The sequence below is a fragment of the Thalia democratica genome, chromosome 2 (genome assembly GCF_965202585.1).
Source record: "Thalia democratica chromosome 2, ktThaDemo2.hap1.1, whole genome shotgun sequence".
Lineage (NCBI taxonomy): Eukaryota > Metazoa > Chordata > Thaliacea > Salpida > Salpidae > Thalia > Thalia democratica.
In genome coordinates, this window is record NC_139166.1 from 65600390 (window position 1) to 65608061 (window position 7672).

A 7672-nucleotide genomic window follows, 5' to 3' on the forward strand; every position below is an offset into this window, starting at 1 on the left:
CTTTAATTTTTTTAAAATTTAGTTTACCGCACTTAGCGGGTGAAAATATAAGCAACAGACTTTCAGGCGTCTTTTTAATCTTTTAAAGGTGTTTTTAATTTGTGTGTTGTTTGGTTAATACAGGCACCATAAGTTTTTTCATTTAATAATTGACAGCAGGGTTTGAAATTAAGTAGTAGTACTATAAAGTTTCAGATACGCATTAATAATATTTATTCCCTAATTTTGATAAAACGTTTCAATATGACGTATAGGACAGATGTTAAAATTTATTTGTATTTTTTGATTGTTAACTGATTGAACTGCTAAAAGAAAGTTAAAGCCATAATCATATATTTCTTTATGTCTTTTAACAATATGCAGCTTTTGTTTCTAAAGCTTTCTCTATAATAATACAAACAATGTATATTTGAACAGGAATAATTGATTTATAAACTTGTTATTTACTAGTTTCTTAATTAATAATATTTATTCATTTTGTCATTAATAATTCTAAAATAAATTACTATAGTAATTAGTTTCATTAATTTAATTTTTCTCATTAAACCATTTTTATAGATTCTGTTTAATTTCTCAACAACTACTAAAAAAAATAATGCAAATGATATGAAAATCGACAAACAACTTTAACTTAAGTTTAAAATCAAACCAAGGAAATTTTGTCAGCAATATAAAGTTCAAAATATAAGTTACACGCATGCAAAAATCACATACAGACTTTTTTAGATACTGATACGAGTTTAAAAACTAAAACTAATATTAAAATAGGTCCCGCCGAGACTTGAACTCGGATTACTGGATTCAAAGTCCAGTGTGATAACCATTACACCACGGGACCACTTGATAGTTGATAAGCAACAGCGTTTTTAAACTTGCGTTTAGCGTGCTATTACAAGTGAAGTATTTACTAACATTACATGTTCTATACTGTAGAGAAATTAAAATTTATGTTTTAAAAAATTGCGATATTTTTAAATTAATGATTGTTAAACTTATTTTTTTTTCAAAGTATATTTTAAAGATTTATTAAGCTTTTATTAAACAATATTTTATTACTACATTTCTAGAGTTTAAATGTAAGTTTACATAACACTAAACCCAAAAATGTTTTATTAGTTTAAAGTTATATTTCAAAAGTTTTTTTATTATAAATTTATATTTATTATACTGTACTTTAGATTTTTTAATTACGAAAGTTTTTAATATTTCTTATAAATAGCTTTAAATTTGTATAAACTTTGTATACAAAATCAAACTTTATATTTACAAAATAATAAATTTTGAAATATATAAAGAATATTACATATTAAACAATAATTAAAATGACACGCCTTATTTGTTATAAAAATATATATTTGTTTTTATTTTGAATTTACAGTTGTAAACAAAACGATTTATTTTATTTTAAAATTTACTGATGATTATTATGCATTTTACTAATTTTAATAAGTTTTGTTACTAAAAACGAACTAACTGTTTATGAAAAAATAGTTTAAAAATTTCGTTCAAATTTTGTATTATAAAATTAAGAAGTAATAATGTTCGAAATCTATTTAAACTCTACGTTTAAATACTTATAGCTATATTATACAATTATAAAGCGTATCATCTTTAATTTAAATGAACTGTCTGCTGCAGTGGCTATCATAAAAATTATAACAACCTCATTATCTAAAGAAACCTTTAAATTTATTAAAAAAGTGGTTTAGTTCAAAAATACAAGTACACCTTGAACAAATACTTACATATATTACATTTATCATTTCTGTGGTTAGTAGAAATTGGTTAAAATCATTTACAAGTTTTATTTTATTAACCAAGTATAATAGTTGTTTTGATAATACAAGAGGTCCGGTAGGATAACAGATCAAGTTATTTTTAGCACTTATAACAATTCACCTGTTGTATTGAACACTGTGCTGAACTATATTTGATTGTAAATATGATAAAACTTTAATTGCTTTGCGCTGAAGTATAAGAAACTTATATAAACTATTTTTTATTTACACAGTAAACATTTACTTTTACGTTAGCAAATTTACTAAACATTAATATTTAATCTCTTTAGAATTTTAAATTGTTGATTTTTAACTTTAGGATTTTAATTATAACTAAAATAATTTTTAATGTAAAGAAATTACTATTAAACATTAACTGTATTGAAATTGTAAACATTTTATTGTGAAATTTTTAATTTCTACAAAGTTAGTTTAGCTAAACCTCTATAAACTAATAACAAAACAAGTTTAGTTTTTGTACGAAAACGTTTCATTTATTGGTTCTTTAAGCGCTTCAACTTTCTAATATTTGTTCTCGTTTTTTCTTGCAAGAACTTAACATAAGTTCATTTTTACGTAATAAAAGTGACGGGTTGTCTGAGTAAAACCAACCATATATACGTCAGCAGGTGGAATTATGACATAATACTTTTTTCAGTTTGTTTAATAATTTCTTAACTCATAAATGTTTTACTTTAGTCATACATTGCAATTTATTTTAGTTAAGCTTGTTTACTTGTTTTATTGGTAATTTTCTGTATTAGAAAAACAATACTTGTTCATAATTAATTTTAATATTTTTTTTAAATTAATTTGAAATTTAATACTTAAAGCCAGTAAAAAATTATTACAGCTTGAACAATATGCTGCCACTAAAACGAGAGATTTCTCGTCCGAGAAAAGAAAAATCACGTGACTTTAATCTGGCGCCAATATTTCTAGGCATGTGAAAAAGTGACAAGCATGGTAACAACTTAGGTTATCTATTTTATGCGTTTTACAGCTAACAAGTGTTAGTTTTTGTGGGTAGACTTGAATGTTTTCTTAAATACCTTTTAATAAATACTAGATTTAAAGCTAGCTTGAATTTATTTTGATTTAACACGTAAAAAAAATTTTAAAATTAATTTAGTTTAAAGATTACTTGTGATAAAGTTTAGGTAACTAAAAGTTTGTTTTAATTCAATTAGAAACATTAAAATATCTTAATCTTTTGTTTTTAAATATTATTGTAGTACTCAGTATATCTTTTTTGTTAAATATTAAACGTTATAGGAATTTTAGTGTATGTTATTTGTAATAAAACCGTATGAGAGAACTTTAGTCAGTAAATAATTTTTGTTACCAACTAAAACTATCCTTTATGTGAAAAAAATAGTTTGTTGGTCGATTGTTGACTAAATAAAACTGACATTTTTGTGACGTCATTGTAACGATATAAATTCGACAAATTATTTCCCATATTAGTTTTAAATTTAATTTACGGTTATCAGTTAGACTTATTTCAACAAAAGTATTTTTATTTCATTAAATTCTAGATACAATTTCACCTGCTAAGAAATGATCAAGTTTAATGCTAATCTTACAACTTTTATTTTCCATTAGAAAGTTAAGTTCTTAAAGTAAACATTTTACTGTGACATCCTTTTAGCATTACTTGTTTTCGAATTAATTTTGAAGTTATTAACTTGTTTAACTAAACTTCAAAGAGCTTTCAATAAACTTTTTTATTAAAACTAAAACAATGTATGATGAAGTAATTCTCATAATTGAAAAAAAAACAAGCTAGTTTAAATTATTACCTAGTCTAAGATAATTTAATTTTTTTGTATAGCTCTTCATGAAGCTACTAAATTTAAAAACTTTTAGTTGAAATCTTATTTTTAACGATTGTTTAATTTTCAAATTTTAAAACGAATGATTGATAGATTTTCGAAAAATAAAGATTGACATAAACAAGACAAATACAACAGAAAAGTACAGATACTGGTTTCAAAACAAGATACACATAAATTTTAAACTTTAGAAGATGTGTTACTGTAAGAATTAAAATAATTTAATGGCAGATTACAAATTTAACATTGTATTTGTAAATTTTTGTACAAGTTTAAAACTTATTTTATTTATTGTTTACAAAGTTGAACTTTATAAATGTTTGTTAAAGTACTTAAACATGCAGATCTAAAAATTCATAAGATCTTTTTAAAATCTTTTTCAAGTTTTCATTTGTATATTATTAATCTCTGAATAAGTATTATTTGTTATCATTACTATTATAAAACAATGCTTTACTTATTTAGAACTTTACATAAACCTTAAATTTTTTTTTCTTTTTGTCTGTTTAAAAGTTGAAGTATATAAAAAGTTTAAAATTAAGAAAAAATTCAAACTTATATATACTTACACTACTTGCATCTATGGGTAGTAAGGGGTTTAATAAGAGTATGAAAACAATCTAAAGTGTTTAAATATAGTGCCGATAGATCTAAAATTCAGGTTTGCAAGCCAGCTGATAATTGGATTAAATTTATTAAATTAAGCTTAAAGTAGCAGCTTTCTTAATCCTGTTGTATTTTTATCACTGTAAACAAATATTTGACTTTTAGCTAGTGTTTATGTTTTCGCAGCTCGTAGGTTTATGTACGCTTGAAAGCTATTGTTTATGGTGGAAATTATATTTTTGTAGTAGCGTAAAAAAGTTGCTGTGACCTAGTGAAAATTTGCATAACACTTGAAATTAAAGTACGTTTGTTATTAAAAAAATGGTACGACAAAAAAAATTTAGCAAACAATAAACATAAACAAATAACTTTATTTAAGTTAAAGTTCCACAAACACATTTTATGGTTTGTAGTAACTAGATCCAGTAGTTAGATATTGCCTCTTTGTTAGCTAATTACACATTAACTTTTTTCTCTTATAACAAGTTATTGTCCCGTAACATCCAAAACCTCCTCTAAAAAGGAAATATCGCTTATATTAGTAAACCTTGTTATATTCACCAAGTTAATTCTAAAAGTACCATAAGTCTTAATTGCATAAAACAATTTATTAAAATTTGCAAAAAATAAATTGTTAAAGCAGTTGTTTTTTTTTATCTAATTCACTGTATCTAACAGTTGATATTACGTTTTGTTGAAAGTAACGAAAAGTTTTAAATCTTTCAAGTTATACATGTAATTATTTCGATTAAATATTTAAGTAGCTTGTTATGTTTTATAAACAGTTTTTTTAGGTCATAAGTTCGTTTAAATGTCATTATATTTACAACTAATGTATTTTTAGTTTAAAAACTTAATAGTAGTAAATAAAATAAAGACTGGTATGTACAGAAAAAAATTATTTTTAATAATCTGCACTTAACGGCAAAACAATTTAGTACGGTAAAATGTTCTTTTACGATGCAAAACTCAATTTGAATTTTAGTATTGCTATATTGAGAGACTACCAGGGGTCGGCAGGCAGTTGGAGGTCGCGGGCCAAATTTCAAGTTTCCAAAGTCTTCGCGGGCCGCAGTTTTAGTTTTAGTGACATTTGAATAATCTTATGATTTTAGTTTTAGTCACACTAGAGAAAAGTTTTACTTTTATTCAGCTTATTATTTAAAATGATATTTAGCTATACATAGAATGCCTATTCAAATTAATATTCATTAGATTATGATTTACATTGACTAATATACTTTAATAAATATGTACTAATATTGTTAATAAAGTATGTACTTTCATAAGCACTTAATATTTTAAACTTAATACTTTTTTAATTTTACTTACAACCTAACTCTCTATAAAAACCTAACTTGAAAGACAATTTATGGGTTACTTTATACATTTGTTATATCATCAATACTTTTTCATAATTCTAAGAATATTTACTTCGAAAAAAGTTTTTGCGAGTTAAATAATTTACACTAATTAAGAAATTTAGTAATTAGTTAATATAATTAAATTAATACCTGTTTGTATTCCAGATAGCTAAAACAAATGATTTAACATAATTAATTCTCAAGTACTTTAATAAAATATTTTATTAGTAATTAAACTTTTACATGGTTGCCACTAAAAAGCAAAAATGTCTGAGATGTATCAAACAAGCTTAAATTTATTAAAATTTGAAAAAGCTAATAAATAGTTGTAAATCAAGCTTAAATACCTAGTTAATATATTATCATTATCAAAAAGTACACAAAGTGTAAGAAAACAAGAAAAAAATGCAATTAGTAAACTACACAACAGTCATAAAAACTATTCTGAGAATTGGAAGATTTCTTTAAAGTGTTTGAAATAAAAGCTTCACACACACCTGAGTTTTCAAGCTTTTAAAATAGCCTGTTTGTGTAGCAATCCAGATAATATAAAGTTTACTACATAAAGAAATAACAAAGGTTATTAACAGTAAATAAATTACATGCCAAAAATATATAAGTCAGCTGGAATGGACAATTGAGTTTCTTAAACAAGTTTAACAAAAGTAGAAAATTTTATTGAGTCATTAGCGAAGTAGAATTTTTTTTTATTAAGCATGATAGCAATTCTTTATTTGCAATAAGAATATTGCATTTAAAAATATTAATTTCAAAATACAAAACGAGCTACAAGAATAAAAAAACGTAAGTTAGGAGTTATTGCGAGAAACAATAAAAAAAATCCCCGAAGTCATTTCCAACAAAGCACATTATTATCTTCAGTAACTACAGAATAATCAGAAAAAATTGTTAAGGCAAGTAATAAAGTAGCAAAATTTATTACCTAAAATGAGTTATCGTTTATAATTGAAAACTTTTATAAAGAATTGATGTTGGCGGTAATGAAAAACTTTTGTTTATTTCTTCAATGACAACATGAAGTCGTGTTTATGAAATTTATTAACGTTATAAAGTCGCATAAATCTAATTAGGACTTTAATCAAACTGTTAACATGAGAGCACTGATAGAAAAACTATTGCTCATCTGAGAATTTTTATTAGAGATGTTTTTACTAACTTTGACATTTTAGTAGAATTTCTTGGTTTAGTTCCAACGCGAAGCACAACAATCGGTGAAATTTTACAAGTAAAGGTGCAATGTACCAATACGGAGTTTTTGGAAGTACAATTCCTTCTTTTATTTTTAGTATAAAGTTTAATTAAAGTTTAAAAAATGTCATAAAACATTTATCAATATTAAAAAATACTGTTAGGCTACTATAGTATATTCTTTAATAAAAAAACATTTATTTGGTAATGTTTTTGAGTCAAATCAAAATTTCATTACTTTAAATGTAAAATTTGTTTGAAATTTCAGGTTCTTTCAAAAATTCTCAAATTCAAGTTTTTTTCTAGAATTTTTAACCGTAAATTCACAAACTCAAAGCTTTTCCGGGATTCTACTTTTTTGGTAACACTGATTGTTCATTCTTCAATGTACACAAGAATATAAATGATATTTTGAATTATATCAGCTGCAAGACTTAAAATGTAGCATATATTAAAACTCAAACTAACACTGTGGATTGAGCAAAACATACATCATAAGTTTAATTTGCCACTCTTTCAAGCAAAAAAGCCAGCCTGAGTCAACAAAAACATTCCTGATATTTTTGTATACAAAAAGGAACTCTAGCCAAAAACTTAAAAAATGGCTTAGTTGGCCTGAGATTTGAAGTCTTCAAATAGTGATAGTCTGAGTGTGTGGCAATGTTTAGTTGTTTATTTGTTTGAATTTGAACTATTTTGATTAACAATGTACAAATTTTATAAATTTACCATCCCTATATCTAGTTTATATCAAATATGTAGCTCGAAAAAACAGCAATTGTGTGTATTGATATGTAAGGCATAAACATTAACTTAGCTTGAAAAAAGTAATGTTTGAAAAATGGAAGGTATACCTAACAAAAACTATATTAACTTATGT

At 24.2% G+C, this 7672-nt stretch overlaps 1 non-coding gene across 1 annotated transcript; it reads right to left on the bottom strand.

Annotated features, from left to right (window-relative positions):
* Nucleotides 1-766: 766 nt before the first annotated feature.
* On the bottom strand, nt 767-838 carry Trnaq-uug (transfer RNA glutamine (anticodon UUG)). Its single transcript has one exon. It is a non-coding gene; the product is annotated as a tRNA-Gln (tRNA).
* Nucleotides 839-7672: the final 6834 nt, after the last annotated feature.